Source organism: Aquarana catesbeiana, unplaced genomic scaffold (genome assembly GCF_042186555.1).
Source record: "Aquarana catesbeiana isolate 2022-GZ unplaced genomic scaffold, ASM4218655v1 unanchor211, whole genome shotgun sequence".
NCBI classification, from domain to species: domain Eukaryota; kingdom Metazoa; phylum Chordata; class Amphibia; order Anura; family Ranidae; genus Aquarana; species Aquarana catesbeiana.
In genome coordinates this window covers 1-25,799 of record NW_027362637.1, presented here as the reverse complement: position 1 = coordinate 25,799, position 25,799 = coordinate 1, and the positions used below count along the sequence as shown (strand labels likewise).

At 45.8% G+C, this 25,799-nt stretch overlaps 1 long non-coding RNA gene across 1 annotated transcript in view; it reads right to left on the bottom strand.

The window, feature by feature from the left end:
• Window positions 1–25,799, bottom strand: part of LOC141121500 (uncharacterized) — a 1,788,704-nt gene extending 1,762,905 nt beyond the window's left edge. Inside the window, exons 1-3 of the long non-coding RNA XR_012240570.1 lie at window positions 25,723–25,799; window positions 20,688–20,878; window positions 19,425–19,683 (exon numbers count right to left, since the gene is read on the bottom strand). This is a non-coding gene — a long non-coding RNA (uncharacterized lncRNA). The remainder of the gene's footprint in view (window positions 1–19,424; window positions 19,684–20,687; window positions 20,879–25,722) is intronic.

Here is a 25,799-nt window from a genome sequence, read left to right as displayed (position 1 = left end):
CTTCCGCATGCGTTTTCTTCGCTGCGCGAGATCGCGGGGACAGGGGCACTTTAAAAATTTTTTATTTTATTTTATTTATTTTTGTACTTTATAAATTGTGTTTAAAAAAATTTTTTTTTTTTTTACTTTTATTGCTGTCACAAGCAATGTAAACATCCCTTGTGACAGTAATAGGTGGTGACAGGTACTCTTTATGGAGGGATGGGGGGTCTAATAGACCCCCCATCCCTCCTTTACACTTCAAAGTATTCAGATCGCCGAAAACGGCGATTCTGAATACTGTGTACTTTTTTAAATTCGGTGCCATTGGCAGCCGAGTAAACGGGAAGTGACGTCATGACGTCGCTTCCGCGTTTACAACGAGAAGGCAGCCGCCGAAGGCAGCCGAATGGACACCGGGCCTCCCGATCGCACGGGAGGACCGGTAACAGCGGGGGGAGGCGGCGGGGGGGGGATGTCCCCTCCCGCTCCTCCGGTATAACAGCCGAGCGGCTTTTAGCCGCATCGGTTGTTATACCAGGTAGCCGATCGCCCGCTGTAAACAACGGTACTGGGATGATGCCTGCAGCTGCGGGCATCATCCCCGGTATAACCCCGGAAAGCCGAGTACGCATATCTGCGTACGGTCGGCGGGAAGGGGTTATATTTATCATTTGAACAGCACCATTCCTCTGAATAGAGTTTTTATAAAAATGCATTGATTACTGTACAAATGTCACTGGCAGGAAAGGGGTTAACACTAGGGGGCGATCAAGGGGTTAATTGTGTTCCCTGGGAGGTGATTCTAACTGAAGGGGGGAGGAGACTGTGTAGGGGAGATGACAGATCGCTGTTCATACTCGATCAGTCTCTTCTCCCCTCAGAGAACCGGAAACTGTGTGTTTACACACACAGATACCGATTCTCAGTGTGTCAGCCGCGATCACGGGAGCCCAGCGGTGATCGTGACCGCCGGGCACTCGCATCGGCTCAGCGGGTGCGCACCCCTAGTGGCCACAGGGCGAAGCGACTTAACATAACGTCGTTTCGCCCAGCCGTGCCAGTAGAACTGCTTCGGCTGGTCGGCAAGTGGTTAAAGTGTATTGGCCCCTGACAGTAAAGGGGGCCCTCGGTCTGCAGGCCTGAGGTGGTAGGGCCCTTACCCTATAGGACTACAGAGGAGGGGCCCTGACAGTGTACGGTAAATTGAAGGCCTGGGATGGAGGGGCCCCTCACAGTGCTTAGTTTGGGGGGCCCCTTACCTTGTAGTGGTAAGGGCTCCTGACAGTGTACAGCAAAGAGAGCCATCACTCTGTATACCTGAGGGGGTAACGGGCCCTCTTTGCTCTCTTTGCTGTACACTGTCAGGGGCCCTGAAAGTATACTGTGACCCCTCCCTCCCTTATCACATTAGGGAATTGTAATTTTTATGGTTTTTTTTTTTTTTTGCAAAAAAATTAAATTAAATTACATCCAAGTACATAAAATCCCCCCCCCCCCCCAAAAAAAGTGTTGAGGCCCAGATATACGAACATAAACGCATGTGTCGGGGGCACCTACGCGTGAATTGATTGCAATACGTGTTATATATCAACATGCACACCGGAGAGAGAGCAATAAAATATAAAAGGTACTGAAGTTTGTCGCCATTTCACGAGTGCACACAAATTTAAAAAGTGATTGAAAAGTCCTACCTTTAAAAAAAAAAAAAAAAATAACAAACATGTTATAGTTACCTCCTCTGTGCAGTTGGTTTTGCACAGAGCAGCCCAGATCCTCCTCTTCTCGGGTCCCTCTTCGCTGCTCCTGGGCCCTCCCTCCTGTTGAGTGCCCCCACAGCAAGGAGCTTGCTATGGGGGCACCCGAGCTGAGTCACAGCTTTGTGTGTCCATTTAGACATGGAGCCCCAACCTGGCCCCTCCCCCTCTATCCCCTGATTGGCTCACTGAATTTGTTTGACAGCCGCGTTAGCCAATGGCGCCGCTGCTGTGTCTCGGCCAATCAGGAGATTCCCGGACGACTAACACTTGTGGACATTGCTGGACAGAGATGGGATCAGGTAAGTGATTAGGGGGTGCTGGGGAGGCTGCTACACACAGAAGGGTTTTTTTTTTTTATCTTAACCACTTCCAGCCCACTCTATAGTCGAATGATGTTTAGTGGCGCACTTTGTGATCAGCCGAGTCAATGGGACTCGGCTGATCACAGATCAGAGTAAGGGGTCGATCCCGACCCCTTACCACGTGATCATCTGTCAGCCAATGACAGCTGATCATGTGATGTAAACAAGAGATCGGTAATCAGCTTTTTTTTTTCTGCTCGCGCTAACAGCGTGAGCAGAAAAAAAAAATGCTAATCACCGGCTTTTGTCAGAGGGACATCGGTCCCCAATAGGGTGAGACATCACCCAAGTATCTGTGCCGCCTGCCAGTGCATAGCAATGCCAACCAGTGCCCACCTGTGCCACCTATGAATGCCTCATCAGTGCTGCCTATCAGTGTCACCTATCAGTGTCACCTATCAGTGCACATCAATGAAGGAGAAAAATTAACTGTTTACAAAATTTTATAACAAACTCAGCAGTGATTAAATACCACCAAAAGAAAGCTCTATTTGTGGGGGGAAAAATGATAAAAATGTCATTTGGATACAGTGTTGCATGACCGTGCAATTGTCATTCAAAGTGTGACAGCGCTGAAAGCTGAAAATTGGCCTGGGCAGGAAGGGGTTTTAAAGTGATTGTAAAGGCTCTGATATATATTTTTTTTTTTTTATTTAAAAAAAACAAAAAAAAAACTTACCTCCACTGTGCAGCTCGTTTTGCACAGTGTGGCCCCGAACCTCGTTTTCTGGGGTGCCTCTGCTGCTCTCGCGGCTCCTCCCCACATCTGATAACTCCCTAGGAGAAGCGCTCTCCCGGAGGGGTTACCTTGCGGGCATGCTCCCGAGGCCAGCATTTGCGTCCATAGACACGAATGCCGAACTTAGGTTTCCGCGTCATTGGATTTTGATTGGATTTGATTGACGGCAGTGGGAGCCAATAGCTGCACTGCTATCATTCTATCCAATCAAGAGCCGAGAACCCCAGGCAGAGGAAGAGAGCGGCGGGTGAAATTCCAGGGCTCACGTAAGTAAAACGGGGGGAGGGGGGCGGTCACTGCCAGATGTTTTTTCACCTTAATGCATAGGCTGCATTAGAGTGAGAAAACACGAGGGTTTACAACCCCTTTAACCACTTCAGCCCCGGAAGATTTGGCTGCTGAATTTTTTGCGATTCGGCACTGCGTCGCTTAAACTGACAATTGCGTGGTCGTGCCGCGCTGCACCCAAACAAAATTGACGTCCTTTTTTTTTTCCCCCACAAATAGAGCTTTCTTTTGGTGGTATTTGATCATCTCTGCGGTGTTTTATTTTTTGCGCTATAAACAAAAAAAAGAGCGACAATTTTGAAAAAAAAACAATATTTTGTACTTTTTTGCTATAATAAATATCCCCATTTTATTTTTTAAAAAAAAGCAAATTTTTTTCTCAGTTTAGAATCAATATGTATTCTTCTACATATTTTTGGTAATAAAAATCACAATAAGCGTATATTGATTGGTTTGCGCAAAAGTTATAGCATCGACAAAATAGGGGATAGATTTATGGCATTTTTATTATTATTTTTTTTTTTACTAGTAATGGCGGCGATCTGCGATTTTTATCGGGACTGTGACATTATGGCGGGCACATCGGACACTTTTGACACATTTTTGGGACCATTGGCGTTTATACAGCGATCAGTGCTATAAAAATGCACTGATTACTGTAAAAATGTCACTGGCAGGGAAGGGGTTAACACTAGGGGGCGATCAAGGGGTTAATTGTGTTCCCTGTGTGTGTTTCTAAGTGTGGGGGGAGGGGATTAACCTAGAGGAAATGAGAGATTGTGATTCCTAGCTATTAAGAACTCACGATCTGTCTCTCCTCACAGAACAGGGATGTGTGTGTCTACACACACACACACGTCCCTGTTCTGCCTCTCTTGCCCGCTATCGCTCGCCGCCGGCGGTCATGAGCATCGGCACCCCCGCGATGAAGCACACGCGTGCCTGCTATTCCGCTTAAATGGACCGACGTATAGCTACGACGGTTCGCGGGATCGTGCCGACCTGCCGCAGTATAATGAAGGTGGCTGGACGGCAATCGGTTAAGTGCCCAGTAAGCAAGTGGTTAATGCACAGAATGCATTAGGATAAAAAACCTTCTGCCTTTACAACTCCTTACACATTTTCCCCTTCTTTGATCATTGTTGAGCACTCTTCCATATAAATTCATCCACATTAGCCTGGAATAACGCAGGTGAAGTGTAAAAGATGTAAAGAGTCCCCCAGGTTGTGTCTATTACCTGATTAGATCTGTAGAGACACTAGGGGTATTGCCACCGATCTTCCACACATATTCTCACCTACTGATCCTCTAATGCAGATGGATGCACATACATTTGTCCCTTACTAGCCTACCAATTAAAAGGCAGTGTCCTTTCCTGTCTTCACACAGACCTAGACAGGTAAGTTCTCATAGAGATCGGAGACATGTCCCCGCCAGGAATGGAAAGGAATAGTACAAAGCCTTTAAACAATCATCCAGCTTTACAAAAGCTCACACTCTAACTAAATATGAAATAAGATAAATTCAGTGCTTCTTATTCTGGCCCAACTGGTGGCGTCCAGCTCCGGGTGGGTTCCAGGTGCAAACCAACATCCAGCTGCAAACTCCAGGTTTCTTTCACTAACATGACACTGAGATTTGAGCGGGTTAAGTTGACAGATTGGAGACAAGGACTGAGAGAGGGAAGCCCAGGGACTGACAGAGACTGGAGACAAGGACCGTGAGAATGAAGACCGGGGACTGATGGAGAGTGGAGACAAGGACTGAGAGAGGGAAAGCTGGGAACTGAGAGAGAGTGGAGACAAGAACTGTGAGAGGGAAGCCCGGGGACTGACAGAGACTGGAGACAAGGACCGTGAGAATGAAGACCGGGGACTGATGGAGAGTGGAGACAAGGACTGAGAGAGAGAAGACCGGGGACTGAGAGAGAGTGGAGACTAGGACTGAGAGAGAAGACCGGGGACTGAGAGAGAGTGGAGACAGGGACTGAGAGAAGGAAGACCGGGGACTGACAGAGGGTGGAGACAAGGACTGAGAGGTAGAGATCAGGGACCAAAAGGTAGGAGATCAGGGACTGAGGGGGTACTGGGGACAAAGCAAGAGGATAAAAGGACTGAGAGAGAACAACTGGGACTGAGAAGGAGGAGACCAGGGACAGAGAGATGAGAAACTGGGGGCCAAGAAAGGGAAGACAAGGCCTGAGAGAGGGGCATGGTGACCAAGGAACAAGAGAGGGAGGAGACCAGGGACTAACAGAAAGGACCAAGAAAGAGGAGACAAGGCCTGAGAGAAGGGAAACTGGGGACAGCAAGAGAGGAGCTTAGAGACCAAGAGAGGGGACCAGGGACCAACACAGGGAACTGAGAGAAGAGATGAGGACTGGGAGAGGCAACAGGGACTGGGACTAGTAGATGAGACTGGGGACCCAGAGAGAGGAAGACAGGCACATTGTGTACAGGGACTGTGTGAACAGGCACTCAGAGAAGGCAGGGGAGCATGTGTGTACAGGACTGTGTGTCTGTAGAGACTGCTAGAGGAGACAGCACTGTTTGTGCACAGTGACAGAAAGAGGGGACAGGGACTGGTAGAGGGGATGGGAGTACCATGTTTATGGGGGAACTGATAGTCCCTGTTTCCTCATCCTATCTTAGCCTATAGGAACTAAAGGGGAAGATGGGGGACTTGAATGTGGACTGACAAATAATGGAGTGTGTGTATAGGGACTGACCATCCCAGGAGATCGGGGTCTGTGTTAAGGGGCTAATAAGCAAAATAGACAGGGACTGTTGGGGACAGATAGCTGAAGAATGATGGCCAGATAAGCTGGGCACTTTATGCACTAGCAGGAAATGATGGGGGGCTAGTGAGGAGAGATCTGGGACTGTGTGTGTCTGTGGGGACTGATGGTCAGAAGAGGTCATGGACTGTGATTGGTTGATGGTCAGAAGAGGTCATGGACTGTGATTGGTTGATGGTCAGAAGAGGTCATGGACTGTGATTGGTTGATGGTCAGAAGAGGTCATGGACTGTGATTGGTTGATGGTCAGAAGTCATTGACTGTGATTGGTTGATGGTCAGAAGTCATTGACTGTGATTGGTTGATGGTCAGAAGTCATTGACTGTGATTGGTTGATGGTCAGAAGAAGTCATGGACTGTGATTGGTTGATGGTCAGAAGAAGTCATGGACTGTGATTGGTTGCTTTGGGGAACTGCACCAGTAGAGACAGAACTTGGATTTCTCACCAACAATTGTCATGTACAACTATTGCATTTCCTATTCCTTTCTGTGATGTTATGGCAAAAATTCCTAATAAAAAGAATACAAAGCAAAAGAAACAAAACATCTAAATGGCTTTTTTTTTCACACGTGACACCACAGTCCGGTGCCTCCTATTCTGTTCATGTCCTGTTTGAGGGTCCTTGGTTGGGCAGTGACATGGACAATCCCTGTGGTACATCCACCGCTGGGGTCCTCTCAGGAGTGAGAAAGGACTGACATCACCACAGGGGGGCGGCAGAGGAGCGGAGGACTTGGGGTGCCATGGCAAAGCTGGATTAGCAGCCCTCCTTGTACAACAACTGGTGGCAATAAAGGACCTGGATGGGGGACTCAGGTATTGCCGGCTGCAGCAGGTAAGAGGGAAAACAGACAGGCAGCACTGGTTGGGGGAGGGGGAGGTGAAAGGGTAATTTTATATATTATAGGGTGGCTTGAAAGAAGCTAATAATAGATAATAAAAATAATACAAGATTATCATCATCTATTAATATTTATTATCTACTTTTTGAAATGATAATAGATATGTAGTTATAGAGAACAATAAATAGGATGATATAATGATGATAATCTCTGTGACTCACTGAGCTAAGCTGCTCTGGAGCTCTCCGTCACACGTCCTCTCCTGAGCACCGAGCACACACTACTGCTGACACTCCCCTGCAGGCTGCAACTTCTTACCATTGGCCTGTGATGTCATGTGGGAGGGGCCACATCCTTATAAGGAGGCACGTGAGCGCCCCCTGGAGAGTCTATCATGGTGAATACACAAAGAGAAAAATAACAGGATGGGGGCGTGGCTCTGTAAGAACTCCGCCCATCTCCAGCACTTCCTATGCAATCCCTGGGTATGATCCAAGAGATGGGCAGAGATTAGCTGACAAATGTACAGGGGGGTTAAGGCCTAAAGCTGTGTAAGGGGCCCAAAAAATGATAGCTGCCCTGAGCAGCGCTAGGCTCTGATTGGAAATTTAATTTGTGAATAAAAATCAATAAATTCATAAAATATACTCGATCGATTCACAAAGTGACGAGTGCCCTTAGACTAAAATGACGTGCCCATTAGGATAGAGTGACATGTGCCCATTGGAATAAAGTGACGTGCCCATTAGGATAGAGTGATGTGTGCCCATTGGGATAGAGCAACATGTGCCCATACATATCGGCCTACACTGAGCAAAAAAATCGTTTTTTTTTTTTTTTTTTTTAAATTGGGATATTTATTATAGCAAAAACCACAAAATATTGTGTTTTTTGCAAAATTGTCGCTCTTTTTTTGTTTATAGTGCAAAAAATAAAAACTGCAGGAGGTGATCAAATACCAGCAAAAGAAAGCTCAATTTGTGGGGAAAAAAGGACATAAATTTTGTTTGGGTACAATGTCGCACGACCGTGCAATTGTCAGTTAAAGCTACACTGGTCAGGAAGGGGGCAAATCCTTCCAGGGCTGAAGTGGTTAATGTCTAAACCACTGGCAACAAAAGTGAGTACACCCAAATTGCTCCCAAAGTGTCAATATTTTGTGTGGCCACCATTATTTTCCAGCACTGCCTTAATCCTCTTGGGAATGGACTCCAGTGGCAACCTGTGAAGCTTTGGTGGAGTCCTCTTCCACTCCTCCATGACGACATCACAGAGCTGGTGGATGTTATAGACCTTGCGCTCCTCCACCTTCCATTTGAGGATGTCCCACAGATGCTTAATAGGGTTTAGGTCTGGAGACATGCTTGGCCAGTCCATCACCTTTACCCTCAGATTCTTTAGCAAGGAAAATTAATGTATATTTTGTGCGTTCACTTTATGGTAATTAATCCGCTAGGGACATCTAGTGGTCATTCATGATATTGCTCTTATTTTGCACTTTATGATGTACATGTTTTGTTAAAAAGTAGGGTGCGCAGTTCATCACATTTTTCTTACTGCACTTATTAGAACTAATTTTGTGGCACAGTTCACTAATATTTACTATGATACATAAGATGGTTAAAGTAGTTCTAAAGCCTGAAGGTTTTTTCTCTGCATTAAGGTAAAAAAAAACCTCTTTGCCCAGCTCCCCAGTCCCTCCTAAATATATACCCTGAGCCTGATCTCGATCCAGCAATGTGCAGAGGCTGTCTCTCGCTCTCTCCTCATTGGCTCAGACACAGGCTCCATTGGCTCCTGCTGCTGTCAGTCACAGCCAGTGAGTAAGGGGCAGGCCTGAGACAGCTAAGGAGTGAGCATGCACAAGTGCCCCCATAGCAAGCTGCTTGCTATGGGGGGCATCGGCAGGGAGGAGGAGCCAGGAGTACCGACAGGGACCTAAGAAGAGGAGGATCAGGGCTGCTCTGTGCAAAACCATTACACAAAGCAGGCAAGTATATATATGCCCTATTTAACCTATGTATAGTTTATTATTCTCCCTGTTCTCAAAACTAAACGTCTTACATACAATTCACATTTACCTAGCTATTACCTTTTCTTAACTTTCAATATATTCAATCGCCAGGTTTTCTATGTGCCCCCTGTAAGGATAAGGCATCGGTGCGGTGTAGAAACTTACATTAAAATGCCCATCAATGTTCATCTGCAGCCTTGTTAGTGTCATTGCAGCCTTTTCAGTGTCAGTGCAGCCTTGTCCCCAGTGTCCATGTCTACCGCCTGCCGCCGCCATACACATGCTAGTAGTTTTAAATATGGCGCCGCGGAGTTCGGAGGGACTCGGCGCCGGCGGAACTGAACGAACGCCGCCGAGATACACATACCCGAGTGTATTCGGCTCTTTCCGGCGCCGCTCCCAGTCCCGCCCTATGATGGACATAACACAGGTCCGATGGCGGGACTGGGCGTGACTGTGAGCGGCGCCGGAAAGAGCCAAATACACTCGGGTATGTGTATCTCGGCTCTGTGATTTCGGCGGCGCTCTTTCAGCACCGCCGAGTCCCTCCGAACTCCGCGGCGCCATATTTAAAACTACTCGCTATGTGAATGTCGGCGGCGATCACCGACATTCACATAGCAATAGCGGGGATCGGCGTATAACACGCACCCACGACTTTCCCCTGATTTTAAGGGGAAAATAGTGCGTGTTATACGCCGATAAATACGGTATATTGCGTGTGACCCAAGTGCAGTAGGGTGGGCCAGATGGAGACGGCCTTTGAAGCAAGGGCTCAGTTTCCTACATGTTTCGCCAAGGCATTGGCTTCCTCAGGGAACAAGAGCTTTTTGCAATGTAAAAGAATCTATACATAGAAATACAAAAACATCATGTGAACAAACAAGAACATTGGAATATAAACTATTGTAGACATTGCTAGATGTTGGAGTGTAATGGCTGGACAATCTCACACAGGGAGGTAACCCTGGTGTAACCCCAGGATTCCGAACATACCTGAACAACAAACACCCAGGGGAGGCGCGGTAGAGGACCCCTGGACGAGGGAAGGACAGACTGCACCGTACTTATGCTTACAGGGGGCACATAGAAAACCTGGTGATTGGATATATTGAAAGTTAAGAAAAGGTAATAGCTAGGTAAATGTGAAGTGTATGTAAGACGTTTAGTTTTGAGAACAGGGAGAATAATAAACTATACATAGGTTAAATAGGGCATATATATACTTGCCTGCTTTGTGTAATGGTTTTGCACAGGGCAGCCCTGATCCTCCTCTTCTTAGGTCCCTGTCGGTACTCCTGGCTCCTCCTCCCTGCCGATGCCCCCCATAGCAAGCAGCTTGCTATGGGGGCACTTGTGCATGCTCACTCCTTAGCTGTCTCAGGCCTGCCCCTTACTCACTGGCTGTGACTGACAGCAGCAGGAGCCAATGGAGCCTGTGTCTGAGCCAATGAGGAGAGAGCGAGAGACAGCCTCTGCACATTGCTGGATCGAGATCAGGCTCAGGGTATATATTTAGGAGGGACTGGGGAGCTGGGCAAAGAGGTTTTTTTTTACCTTAATGCAGAGAAAAAACCTTCAGGCTTTAGAACTACTTTAACCATCTTATGTATCATAGTAAATATTAGTGAACTGTGCCACAAAATTAGTTCTAATAAGTGCAGTAAGAAAAATGTGATGAACTGCGCACCCTACTTTTTAACAAAACATGTACATCATAAAGTGCAAAATAAGAGCAATATCATGAATGACCACTAGATGTCCCTAGCGGATTAATTACCATAAAGTGAACGCACAAAATATACAATAATTTTCCTTGCTAAAGAAGCTGAGGGTAAAGGTGATGGACTGGCCAAGCATGTCTCCAGACCTAAACCCTATTAAGCATCTGTGGGACATCCTCAAATGGAAGGTGGAGGAGCGCAAGGTCTATAACATCCACCAGCTCTGTGATGTCGTCATGGAGGAGTGGAAGAGGACTCCACCAAAGCTTCACAGGTTGCCACTGGAGTCCATTCCCAAGAGGATTAAGGCAGTGCTGGAAAATAATGGTGGCCACACAAAATATTGACACTTTGGGAGCAATTTGGGTGTACTCACTTTTGTTGCCAGTGGTTTAGACATTAACCACTTCAGCCCCGGAAGGATTTGCCCCCTTCCTGACCAGTGTAGCTTTAACTGACAATTGCACGGTCGTGCGACATTGTACCCAAACAAAATTTATGTCCTTTTTTCCCCACAAATAGAGCTTTCTTTTGCTGGTATTTGATCACCTCCTGCAGTTTTTATTTTTTGCACTATAAACAAAAAAAGAGCGACAATTTTGCAAAAAACACAATATTTTGTGGTTTTTGCTATAATAAATATCCCAATTTAAAAAAAAAAAAAATATATTTTTTTGCTCAGTGTAGGCCGATATGTATGGGCACATGTTGCTCTATCCCAATGGGCACACATCACTCTATCCTAATGGGCACGTCACTTTATTCCAATGGGCACATGTCACTCTATCCTAATGGGCACGTCATTTTAGTCTAAGGGCACTCGTCACTTTGTGAATCGATCGAGTATATTTTATGAATTTATTGATTTTTATTCACAAATTAAATTTCCAATCAGAGCCTAGCGCTGCTCAGGGCAGCTATCATTTTTTGGGCCCCTTACACAGCTTTAGGCCTTAACCCCCCTGTACGTACTGAGCCGCCCTCACATGTACATTTGTCAGCTAATCTCTGCCCATCTCTTGGATCATACCCAGGGATTGCATAGGAAGTGCTGGAGATGGGCGGAGTTCTTACAGAGCCACGCCCCCATCCTGTTATTTTTCTCTTTGTGTATTCACCATGATAGACTCTCCAGGGGGCGCTCGTGTGCCTCCTTATAAGGATGTTGCCCCTCCCACATGACATCACAGGCCAATGGTAAGAAGTTGCAGCCTGCAGGGGAGTGTCAGCAGTAGTGTGTGCTCGGTGCTCAGGAGAGGACGTGTGACGGAGAGCTCCAGAGCAGCTTAGCTCAGTGAGTCACAGAGATTATCATCATTATATCATCCTAATTATTGTTCTCTATAACTACATATCTATTATCATATAATAAATATTAATAGATGATGATAATCTTGTATTATTTTTATTATCTATTATTAGCTTCTTTCAAGCCACCCTATAATATATAAAATTACCCTTTCACCTCCCCCTCCCCCAACCAGTGCTGCCTGTCTGTTTTCCCTCTTACCTGCTGCAGCCGGCAATACCTGAGTCCCCCATCCAGGTCCTTTATTGCCACCAGTTGTTGTACAAGGAGGGCTGCTAATCCAGCTTTGCCATGGCACCCCAAGTCCTCCGCTCCTCTGCCGCCCCCCTGTGGTGATGTCAGTCCTTTCTCACTCCTGAGAGGACCCCAGCGGTGGATGTACCACAGGGATTGTCCATGTCACTGCCCAACCAAGGACCCTCAAACAGGACATGAACAGAATAGGAGGCTCCGGACTGTGGTGTCACGTGTGAAAAAAAAAAGCCATTTAGATGTTTTGTTTCTTTTGCTTTGTAATCTTTTTATTAGGAATTTTTGCCATAACATCACAGAAAGGAATAGGAAATGCAATAGTTGTACATGACAATTGTTGGTGAGAAATCCAAGTTCTGTCTCTACTGGTGCAGTTCCCCAAAGCAACCAATCACAGTCCATGACTTCTTCTGACTATCAACCAATCACAGTCCATGACTTCTTCTGACCATCAACCAATCACAGTCCATGACTTCTTCTGACCATCAACCAATCACAGTCCATGACTTCTTCTGACCATCAACCAATCACAGTCAATGACTTCTTCTGACCATCAACCAATCACAGTCTATGACTTCTGACCATCAACCAATCACAGTCCATGACCTCTTCTGACCATCAACCAATCACAGTCCATGACCTCTTCTGACCATCAGTCCCCACAGACACACACAGTCCCAGATCTCTCCTCGCTAGCCCCCCATCATTTCCTGCTAGTGCATAAAGTGCCCAGCTTATCTGGCCATAATTTTTCAGCTATCTGTCCCCAACAGTCCCTGTCTATTTTGCTTATTAGCCCCTTAACACAGACCCCGATCTCCTGGGATGGTCAGTCCCTATACACACACTCCATTATTTGTCAGTCCACATTCAAGTCCCCCATGTTCCCCTTTAGTTCCTATAGGCTAAGATAGTCCCTGTTTCCTCATCCTATCAGTTCCCCCATACACATGGTACTCCCATCCCCTCTACCAGTCCCTGTCCCCTCTTTCTGTCACTGTGCACAAACAGTGCTGTCTCCTCTAGCAGTCTCTACAGACACACAGTCCTGTACACACATGCTCCCCTGCCTTCTCTGAGTGCCTGTTCACACAGTCCCTGTACACAATGTGCCTGTCTTCCTCTCTCTAGGTCCCCAGTCTCATCTACTAGTCCCAGTCCCTGTTGCCTCTCCCAGTCCTCATCTCTTCTCTCAGTTCCCTGTGTTGGTCCCTGGTCCCCTCTCTTGGTCTCTAAGCTCCTCTCTTGCTGTCCCCAGTTTCCCTTCTCTCAGGCCTTGTCTCCTCTTTCTTGGTCCTTTCTGTTAGTCCCTGGTCTCCTCCCTCTCTTGTTCCTTGGTCACCATGCCCCTCTCTCAGGCCTTGTCTTCCCTTTCTTGGCCCCCAGTTTCTCATCTCTGTCCCTGGTCTCCTCCTTCTCAGTCCCAGTTGTTCTCTCTCAGTCCTTTTATCCTCTTGCTTTGTCCCCAGTACCCCCTCAGTCCCTGATCTCCTACCTTTTTGGTCCCTGATCTCTACCTCTCAGTCCCCGGTCTCCACTCTCTCTCAGTCCTAGTCTCCACTCTCTCTCAGTCCTTGTCTCCACTCTCTCTCAGTCCTTGTCTCCACTCTCTCTCAGTCCTTGTCTCCACTCTCTCTCAGTCCTTGTCTCCACTCTCTCTCAGTCCCCGGGCTTCCCTCTCACAGTTCTTGTCTCCAATCTGTCAACTTAACCCGCTCAAATCTCAGTGTCAGGTTAGTGAAAGAAACCTGGAGTTTGCAGCTGGATGTTGGTTTGCACCTGGAACCCACCCGGAGCTGGACGCCACCAGTTGGGCCAGAATAAGAAGCACTGAATTTATCTTATTTCATATTTAGTTAGAGTGTGAGCTTTTGTAAAGCTGGATGATTGTTTAAAGGCTTTGTACTATTCCTTTCCATTCCTGGCGGGGACATGTCTCCGATCTCTATGAGAACTTACCTGTCTAGGTCTGTGTGAAGACAGGAAAGGACACTGCCTTTTAATTGGTAGGCTAGTAAGGGACAAATGTATGTGCATCCATCTGCATTAGAGGATCAGTAGGTGAGAACATGTGTGGAAGATCGGTGGCAATACCCCTAGTGTCTCTACAGATCTAATCAGGTAATAGACACATCTTGGGGACTCTTCCCATCTTTTACACTTCACCTGCGTTATTCCAGGCTAATGTGGATGAATTTATATGGAAGAGTGCTCAACAATGATCAAAGAAGGGGAAAATGTGTAAGGAGTTGTAAAGGCAGAAGGTTTTTTATCCTAATGCATTCTGTGCATTAACCACTTGCTTACTGGGCACTTAACCGATTGCCGACCAGCCACCTTCATTATACTGCGGCAGGTCGGCACGATCCCGCGAACCGTCGTAGCTATACGTCGGTCCATTTAAGCGGAATAGCAGGCACGCGTGTGCTTCATCGCAGGGGTGCCGATGCTCATGACCGCCGGCGGCGAGCGATAGCGGGCAAGAGAGGCAGAACAGGGACGTGTGTGTGTGTGTAGACACACACATCCCTGTTCTGTGAGGAGAGACAGATCGTGAGTTCTTAATAGCTAGGAATCACAATCTCTCATTTCCTCTAGGTTAATCCCCTCCCCCCACACTTAGAAACACACACAGGGAACACAATTAACCCCTTGATCGCCCCCTAGTGTTAACCCCTTCCCTGCCAGTGACATTTTTACAGTAATCAGTGCATTTTTATAGCACTGATCGCTGTATAAACGCCAATGGTCCCAAAAATGTGTCAAAAGTGTCCGATGTGCCCGCCATAATGTCACAGTCCCGATAAAAATCGCAGATCGCCGCCATTACTAGTAAAAAAAAAAATAATAATAAAAATGCCATAAATCTATCCCCTATTTTGTCGATGCTATAACTTTTGCGCAAACCAATCAATATACGCTTATTGTGATTTTTATTACCAAAAATATGTAGAAGAATACATATTGATTCTAAACTGAGAAAAAAATTTGCTTTTTTTTAAAAAATAAAATGGGGATATTTATTATAGCAAAAAAGTACAAAATATTGTTTTTTTTTCAAAATTGTCGCTCTTTTTTTTGTTTATAGCGCAAAAAATAAAACACCGCAGAGATGATCAAATACCACCAAAAGAAAGCTCTATTTGTGGGGGAAAAAAAAAAAGGACGTCAATTTTGTTTGGGTGCAGCGCGGCACGACCACGCAATTGTCAGTTTAAGCGACGCAGTGCCGAATCGCAAAAAATTCAGCAGCCAAATCTTCCGGGGCTGAAGTGGTTAAAGGGGTTGTAAACCCTCGTGTTTTCTCACTCTAATGCAGCCTATGCATTAAGGTGAAAAAACATCTGGCAGTGACCGCCCCCCTCCCCCCGTTTTACTTACGTGAGCCCTGGAATTTCACCCGCCGCTCTCTTCCTCTGCCTGGGGTTCTCGGCTCTTGATTGGATAGAATGATAGCAGTGCAGCTATTGGCTCCCACTGCCGTCAATCAAATCCAATCAAAATCCAATGACGCGGAAACCTAAGTTCGGCATTCGTGTCTATGGACGCAAATGCTGGCCTCGGGAGCATGCCCGCAAGGTAACCCCTCCGGGAGAGCGCTTCTCCTAGGGAGTTATCAGATGTGGGGAGGAGCCGCGAGAGCAGCAGAGGCACCCCAGAAAACGAGGTTCGGGGCCACACTGTGCAAAACGAGCTGCACAGTGGAGGTAAGTTTTTTTTGTTTTTTTTAAATAAAAAAAAAAAAATATATATCAGAGCCTTTACAATCACTTTAAAACCCCTTCCTGCCCAGGCCAATTTTCAGCTTTCAGCGCTGTCACACTTTGAATGACAATTGCACGGTCATGCAACACTGTATCCAAATGACATTTTTATCATTTTTCCCCCCACAAATAGAGCTTTCTTTTGGTGGTATTTAATCACTGCTGAGTTTGTTATAAAATTTTGTAAACAGTTAATTTTTCTCCTTCATTGATGTGCACTGATAGGTGACACTGATAGGCAGCACTGATGAGGCATTCATAGGTGGCACAGGTGGGCACTGGTTGGCATTGCTATGCACTGGCAGGCGGCACAGATACTTGGGTGATGTCTCACCCTATTGGGGACCGATGTCCCTCTGACAAAAGCCGGTGATTAGCATTTTTTTTTTCTGCTCACGCTGTTAGCGCGAGCAGAAAAAAAAAAGCTGATTACCGATCTCTTGTTTACATCACATGATCAGCTGTCATTGGCTGACAGATGATCACGTGGTAAGGGGTCGGGATCGACCCCTTACTCTGATCTGTGATCAGCCGAGTCCCATTGACTCGGCTGATCACAAAGTGCGCCACTAAACATCATTCGACTATAGAGTGGGCTGGAAGTGGTTAAGATAAAAAAAAAAAACCCTTCTGTGTGTAGCAGCCTCCCCAGCACCCCCTAATCACTTACCTGATCCCATCTCTGTCCAGCAATGTCCACAAGTGTTAGTCGTCCGGGAATCTCCTGATTGGCCGAGACACAGCAGCGGCGCCATTGGCTAACGCGGCTGTCAAACAAATTCAGTGAGCCAATCAGGGGATAGAGGGGGAGGGGCCAGGTTGGGGCTCCATGTCTAAATGGACACACAAAGCTGTGACTCAGCTCGGGTGCCCCCATAGCAAGCTCCTTGCTGTGGGGGCACTCAACAGGAGGGAGGGCCCAGGAGCAGCGAAGAGGGACCCGAGAAGAGGAGGATCTGGGCTGCTCTGTGCAAAACCAACTGCACAGAGGAGGTAACTATAACATGTTTGTTATTTTTTTTTTTTTTTTTAAAGGTAGGACTTTTCAATCACTTTTTAAATTTGTGTGCACTCGTGAAATGGCGACAAACTTCAGTACCTTTTATATTTTATTGCTCTCTCTCCGGTGTGCATGTTGATATATAACACGTATTGCAATCAATTCACGCGTAGGTGCCCCCGACACATGCGTTTATGTTCGTATATCTGGGCCTCAACACTTTTTTTGGGGGGGGGGGGGGATTTTATGTACTTGGATGTAATTTAATTTAATTTTTTTGCAAAAAAAAAAAAAAAACCATAAAAATTACAATTCCCTAATGTGATAAGGGAGGGAGGGGTCACAGTATACTTTCAGGGCCCCTGACAGTGTACAGCAAAGAGAGCAAAGAGGGCCCGTTACCCCCTCAGGTATACAGAGTGATGGCTCTCTTTGCTGTACACTGTCAGGAGCCCTTACCACTACAAGGTAAGGGGCCCCCCAAACTAAGCACTGTGAGGGGCCCCTCCATCCCAGGCCTTCAATTTACCGTACACTGTCAGGGCCCCTCCTCTGTAGTCCTATAGGGTAAGGGCCCTACCACCTCAGGCCTGCAGACCGAGGGCCCCCTTTACTGTCAGGGGCCAATACACTTTAACCACTTGCCGACCAGCCGAAGCAGTTCTACTGGCACGGCTGGGCGAAACGACGTTATGTTAAGTCGCTTCGCCCTGTGGCCACTAGGGGTGCGCACCCGCTGAGCCGATGCGAGTGCCCGGCGGTCACGATCACCGCTGGGCTCCCGTGATCGCGGCTGACACACTGAGAATCGGTATCTGTGTGTGTAAACACACAGTTTCCGGTTCTCTGAGGGGAGAAGAGACTGATCGAGTATGAACAGCGATCTGTCATCTCCCCTACACAGTCTCCTCCCCCCTTCAGTTAGAATCACCTCCCAGGGAACACAATTAACCCCTTGATCGCCCCCTAGTGTTAACCCCTTTCCTGCCAGTGACATTTGTACAGTAATCAATGCATTTTTATAAAAACTCTATTCAGAGGAATGGTGCTGTTCAAATGATAAATATAACCCCTTCCCGCCGACCGTACGCAGATATGCGTACTCGGCTTTCCGGGGTTATACCGGGGATGATGCCCGCAGCTGCAGGCATCATCCCAGTACCGTTGTTTACAGCGGGCGATCGGCTACCTGGTATAACAACCGATGCGGCTAAAAGCCGCTCGGCTGTTATACCGGAGGAGCGGGAGGGGACATCCCCCCCCCGCCGCCTCCCCCCGCTGTTACCGGTCCTCCCGTGCGATCGGGAGGCCCGGTGTCCATTCGGCTGCCTTCGGCGGCTGCCTTCTCGTTGTAAACGCGGAAGCGACGTCATGACGTCACTTCCCGTTTACTCGGCTGCCAATGGCACCGAATTTAAAAAAGTACACAGTATTCAGAATCGCCGTTTTCGGCGATCTGAATACTTTGAAGTGTAAAGGAGGGATGGGGGGTCTATTAGACCCCCCATCCCTCCATAAAGAGTACCTGTCACCACCTATTACTGTCACAAGGGATGTTTACATTGCTTGTGACAGCAATAAAAGTAAAAAAAAAAAAAATTTTTTTAAACACAATTTATAAAGTACAAAAATAAATAAAATAAAATAAAAAATTTTTAAAGTGCCCCTGTCCCCGCGATCTCGCGCAGCGAAGAAAACGCATGCGGAAGTCGCGCCCGCATATGTAAACGGTGTTCAAACCACACATGTGAGGTATCGCCGCGATCATCAGAGCGAGAGCAATAATTCTAGCCCTAGACCTCCTCTGTAGCTCAAACCTGGTAACCGTAAAAAATTTTTAAAGCGTCGCCTATGGAAATTCATAGGTACCGTAGTTCGTCGCCATTCCACTAGTGCGTGCAATTATAAAGGGTGACATGTTTGGTATCTATTTACTCGGCGTAACATCATCTTTCACATTATACAAAAAAATTGGGGTAACTTTACTGTTTGGATTTTTTAAAATTCATGAAAGTGTCGTTTTTCCAAAAATTTGCGTTTAAAACACCGCTGCACAAATACCGTGTGATAAAAAATATTGCAACAATCGCCATTTTATTCTCTAGATTCTCTGCTAAAAAAATATATATAATGTTTGGGGGTTCTAAGTAATTTTCTAGCAAAAAATACGGATTTTAACTTGTAAACACCAAATTTCAAAAATAGGCTTAGTCATGAAAGGGATAAACTATATATATCCAATCCACTATAATAAAATGTTACCAGCTCTACGTATGAAGTGATAGTGTTAAAGGTATATGTAAACCTCTACACACAAAAAGATAAAAGATAAAATAAAATATGTGTACACAGCCTTGATCAACTCAAAAAATTAAAAATGGCATATGATGCAAATGAGCTTCATGAAAAAATATTAAGTGTTAGGTGCAACATAACACAATAACTTAAAGTGGTGTTCCGGACGAAATTATACTTTTTCAATAAGAATACCCCTATAATACACAAGCTTAATGTATTCTAGTAAAGTTAGTCTGTAAACTAAGGTCTGTTTTGTTAGTTTATAGCAGTAGTTTGTTATTTTATAAACTTACAGCAGGCCGTGGCCATCTTAAGTGTGGGCATCTGAAGCCAGACTGTATTTCTTCCTGGATCTCATCCTTGCAGATCTTGCACATGCTCAGTGCAGCACAAGCAGTGTAATAGGTTTCAGGTCAGGTTTCCATAGCAATGGCAGTTTCAGAGGAACTTGCCGCCCCTTCCCAGAAGGCATTGCAAAACAGGAAATGATGCGATGGGCCGCAGCCAGGGAGGAGGAAGTGAACAATGAATACAGCAGATATACAGTAGGTGCTGAGAAAAAAAAATAAAAAAATATCCAATTTGTTTACAGTGCACAGTTTAGTGAGGGATGCTGAAGAGTTGTAAAAGTGGGTGGAACTCCACTTTAAAAGATAGAAATATAATGTGTGAACATGAAAAATAAATAAATACATTAAAAAGGAGGGCACATTAAAAAAAAAAAAAAAAAATTTAAAAGTCAGCAGCTACAAATACTGCAGCTGCTGACTTTTAATTGGACACTTACCTGTCCCAGGGTCCAGCGATGCGGGGATCGAAGCCCCACTCGTCTCCCCCTCCGTTCGGTGGCGCCGGCATTGCAACTGTGGGCGCCGGGCTGTGGCTTCACAGCCGGGCACCCACTGCGCATGAGCGAGTGGCGCCGCATGCCGTGATTGGCCGCTCAGTCACCTGGGACCTGTAATGGGTCCCAGATGATTGACAAGAGGAAGGGAGCAGAGCTGAGCCCTTCCTGTGCCGAGGGGGAAGTGATGTCACCAGCCCAGGCACTGAAGAGGCAGACTACGAGGGACCCCCTAGCAACAGGCATTTAGAGGTGAGTTAAAAAAAAAAAAAAAAAAAGTTTCCAAATGTTTTTTTTAGGAATTTTCATGCATTTTTCTTTTTTTTGGGTGGAACACCACTTTAAAAAACAACGATTAGTGATAGAGAGATAGAGATTATATATATATATACACATATATACACACACACACACACACACACACACACACACTCGAATGAGCAAACAAAAATATATATATAAAAAAAAAAAAAACACAAAAGATAAAAACACAGTGCTAATCTGCACAAAAAATAATAAGTAATAAAGTGACAAGTGCTAATCCAAAGTGATAAGTCCCAAAAGTATATAGTGAACATATGTGTATATTAATACACTATCAGAAAACAGTCTGTGAAAAGTGATCCATGGAAAAAGATGAATAGTGAAAAAATAGGTGAATTTTCAGTGATCCCCACTTTCATCTGTATCACCCTATTGTGCTTGCACTCACCGGAGCGCCCCACCCCTACAGGGGTAACAGGCGTAGTGGATATGTTCCAATGGTGTTGTCCCCCTCTTGTATGAGGTGTCCCCTCGAATCCGTGCAGCTGTATTCCACCTCTCCAGAAGCGGCATTAAGGATCTCCACCGACGGGCGTTCCCATATATAAAAGGTAAAAGGATGAGCCTTATAGCGTGAATCTGTGGAACCAAAGTGGTACTTTATTAAAAGAATTCTCATATAAAGTTTAAAAAGGAGCTACAATGCTCCATGCTGTAAACAAAGTAGCACTTCCGCGATCGCCGGCGTAGTGAGGACGTGCGTTCCACAGTGGAACGCACCTCCTCACCACGCCGGCGATCGCGGAAGTGCTACAATATATATTTTTTTGTGTCTATATATATAATTTTTGGCACGGAACACTTATCCTTAATACATGAGATAGATAAATCTATATATCTATTTTATTTATTTTTTAAATTATTTATTTATTTTGGGTAGTTTAAACACTAAGGGTCCTTTCACACTGGGGCGGCGTCGGCGGTAAAGCGCCGCTATTGTAAGCGGCACTTTACCGTCGGTATTCGGCCGCTAGTGGGGCGGTTTTACCCCCCCCTGGCGGCCGAGAAAGGGTTTAAAACCACCTCTGCAGAGGTGGCTTTGCCGGTGGTATAGCTGCGCTGTCCCAATGATTTCAATGGGCAGGAGCGGTGAAGAAGCGGTATACACTCCGCTCCTTCACCGCTCTGAAGATGCTGCTAGCAGGACTTTTTTTTCCCGTCCTGCTAGAGCATCGCTCCAGTGTGAAAGCCCTCGGGGGCCCTCGGGGGCCCTAATAGTTGTTTTTTAATGTATTTATTTTTCATGTTCACACATTATTATATTTCTATCTTTTAAGTTATTGTGTTATGTTGCACCTAACACTTAATATTTTTTCATGAAGCTCATTTGCATCATATGCCATTTTTAATTTAATTTAATTTTATCTTTATCTTTTTGTGTAGAGGTTTACATATACCTTTAACACGGTTTCACTTCATACGTAGAGCTGGTAACATTTATTATGGTGGATTGGATATATAGTTTATATTTATCATTTGAACAGCGCCATTCCCCTGGATAGAGTTTTTATTTTTCTAGGACCCCACTTAGGTGGTGTTCTTAATTAGGGGGGCTGCAGTTCTCCTTTCCCTAAGCGCGGATTTTTTTGATCGCTGTATAAATGCCAATGGTCCCAAAAATGTGTCAAAATTGTCCGATGTGTCCGCCATAATGTCGCATAGGTTCAAAGTAGTCCCCTTGTATAACAATGCAGAATTCTTTTCAGGATGCTGTGCAATATCTTTGCCACGGAGCGCTGGATGTCTGCAATGTCATTAAATCTGTGTCCGAATTTCGATCCATGTAAGGGCAAGCTGACTGTACCGAGGTTGACCTTTCGATCAACTTGGGTACAACCAGCATGTCAGATTTTTCTACATACAGGTACTGTCAGGCGGATGTAACCACTAGCAGTAACCATTGTATTCTGTCAGACGAGAATGCAGAATACAATAGTGTACCGGAGGCATTTCCCCATCAACACTGCGTTCATGGGGGAATTGAGCGATTTTCTTTTCTTTCTTTTAGCCATGCTGGAAGGAAAGAAAATTGTATCATTATGACTAGCATAATTCCAACCAATATTATTCTAGTTTTAAATAAGGACATGGAAAGGTTAGAACTTCTATTACGTTTTTCATGCTGCATCTGACCCCACTGGGGACACTTTCCTTAATATGTGTCTTGGGGACACCGCTTTGAAATCAGGTCATGAAATGTCAACACACCAGAATAGGAAAGCACACACCAAAAAAAAAAAAACCCAAAAAAAACAAACAAACTATGCTTTCCACTGAAGTTTGCAACCAATCATATTTGTTAGTAAATGTGACATGGAATCTATCTGGTTATTGTGATATAACAGATGCAGTTCTACAAATGTCAAACATCTACCACGTTTTTACTGTTAAAAAGGAAACTCTGTAGTCTGCCATGTACATTTGATAAGCATCACGTCTTTGGGTGACAAACAAAAAAAGTTGATAAAATGCCAGAAAGAAATGTTAACTTTTTGTCACCAGCGATGATAAACCAGTGCCAGGGCTCACATATTTGAAGTCACAATCCATAGAAAATCCAGCACATTTGTACCTTATCCAATATACAAAAGAAAAGCCAAATTAGGCTGTCTCCAAACTGGGACCCTTATCTATGGAATGGCAGAGGGGCTGCAATAAAAGTGCTCTGTTAGGCCAAAAGAGATTAGCTGAGCAGCATTTTGGGAAACGTACGCCATTGATCAATAATAATTTCTTCTCTCATTATCACATCATATATACAGCACAACACAATTCCGGTCAGCACTGAAAGAAATATTCATATTCATGCAGTGCAGCAGTCCTTATAAACAAGCTTTAGAATATTCTCCCCACACTCTCTGCTTAAAGCCACCACCCACCTCCTCACCACACACATATTCTTTAAAAAAAGACCCTTAACCACTTCGCGCCCGCACTATAGCCGAAAGACGGCTGCAGCGCGGACGCTATTTGCCGGGCGGCCGTCCCTGCACGTCCTGTTTACAGCCAGTCACAGATCGCTGAAAACGGCCAATCATAGTGGCCGTTTTCAGCGTGATCGGCGGTGCCAATGAGAGACGATCTCGTATGTAAACATACGAGATCATCTCTCATCGCCGGTGTTCTGCGGCTCTCCCTCCTCACACAGAGACAGAGCTGCGGCGGTAAGTAAAAAAAAAAAAAATCTTCATTTTGCAAAGAATTGTGGGAAAAAATGACAACATCAAAAACCTCACCGTGCCTCTTACTAAATACCTTGGAATGTCTACTTTCAAAAAAAGGGGTCTTTGTACTTTCCTGACTTGTTCGGGTCGCAAGAAATGAGATAGGCCGTCAGTGCATCAAGTGTGATCAATTTTTTATGATTTGCACCATAACTTGTAGACTCTCTAACTTTTACACGGACCAAATAATATCCATTCATTTGGGTTATTTTTACCAAAGATATGTAGCAGTATAAATTGTGGCCAAAATTTATGAAGAAAAATTAATAATTTGCTAAATTTTATCACAGAAAAATTTGTTTTTTTTTTCAAAATTTTCGGTCTTTTTTCATTTATAGCGCACAAAATAAAAAACCCAGGAGGTGATCAAATACCACCAAAAGAAAGCTCTATTTGTATGAAAAAAAGGACAAAAAATTAATTTGGTTACAGTATTACATGACTGAGTAATTGTCATTCAAAGTGTGACAGCGCTGAAAGCTGAAAATTGGTCTGGGCAGGAGGGGGGTTTAAGTGCCCAGTTGTCAAGTGGTTAAATCTAGGGTGGCACACAAGGCAGAATTTATGTAATGACATAAAAGCGCCATTCTGTGCAGGTGTAATAAGAGCCCATGATGACGCACCCTTAGGCTGGGTTCACATATGTGCAAATTGGATACAGTTTTCACCTCATCCAATTCACATGACAGGCGAGTGAGCGGCTCTCTATGCAGCCAGGTCACACAGGTCTGGGGTGGCCGCAGTCCGCATACAAAAAGGGTCCTGTGCGTTTTTTGGTCTGGTTCAGGTGCGAATTCAGGTAGAAATTCAGACCTGATTTGCACCTGAACCAGTGAACAGACACGTCCAGACCCCACAAGCAAACATGCGGCCGCACATATGTGAACTCAGCCTCAGGGGTTGTACCTTTGACAGCCTGGGCTCAGAGGGTTGAATGATGCTCCGTGTCATTTTTCATACAAATAAAGCACTATTAGTTAAAGCTCCAAAAAACACTTTACTACTGGACACTTTTCACCAGACTCTAATCTATCGGGGGTCTGTAAGTGGTGGGTGCTGATATAAGGGGACTCTGATATAATGGGGGTCTCTAATGGGGGGTGCTGACTGCTGATCTAATGGTTGGTCAGCAAGCATTAAATTGGCAGTCAGCACCCCCCATTAGTATCTTATTAGAGTCCTCTTAGATCAACACCAGTGGGGACTATAGTGTGAATGAGCCCCCTGTAGTGATCAGCGCTCCTCCCTACAGAGTATCCCCCATTAGATTAGTGTCCCTTTATATTAGCAGCATAGACTCACCCCCTCCCTTTATATTAGCAGCATAGACCTCCCCTGGGGTGACAGTCCCATCCCCCCCTTAGAGACCCTTCTAGCTCTGAGTCCCTTACATATCAGACAGTGCCCCTGCCCCCCCCCCCCCCCACTTTATATTAGCAGCATAATCAGTGGCAGTCCATAATGGCGCCGCCACCTCTCTCAAGCCCCCCCCCCCTCTATCACCAATAGATAGATTCATGCAATGCATGAATCTATCCATAGCCGCCGCTGCCATCCCCTATTCAGGCGCCTGGCCCCTTTTCGGGCGCAGGGCGCCTGAATTACAGCGGCATTGGTGTGTTTTTGAAGCACCTGTTTAGAGCCATAGGATCTAATAGGCGTTGCAGGTCACTCAGCTGTGTTAGAAAAGTTAATGAATATTCGCTTTCCTAACACTAAACCGCCTCTCCGCCAATCAGGTGCTCGGGTCTGTTACTTGTCACCTGATTGGCTGAAACGACAGGCGCCGCTATTGGACGCCTATCAGGAGGAGGGGACGGGAGATGAGGACGGCAGGAGACGCGCGCAGGACCCCGCTCGTCGCTGTCACCCGCTGCCCCACCAAGACAGGGTAAGTGGCGGGCAGACAGCGAGTGGATGGGGGGGGGTCACACTGGGGGGCACTGATGGGCACGCTGGCAGCATTTAATGGGCACACTGGCAGCATATGATGGCACAGTGGCGGCAAGTGATTTTTTTTTTTACATTTTTTTGCGTCGTCCCCCCCAGCAAAAATTTCGAGCCACTGAGCATAATAGACCTCCCCTGGGTGACGGTCATCCCACCCCACTCAGAGACCCTGCTAGCTCTATATCCCTTAAGTATCAGACATTGCCTGCCTGCCTCCACCCTCTACAGAGCAAGAAAAATCTCCCTTACCTTTCAGGAGCCGCTGTAAAGATGTGTGTGCGAAGTGGGGGCGGAGTCTAACACCACGCTCTCTCACTCATCGCGTC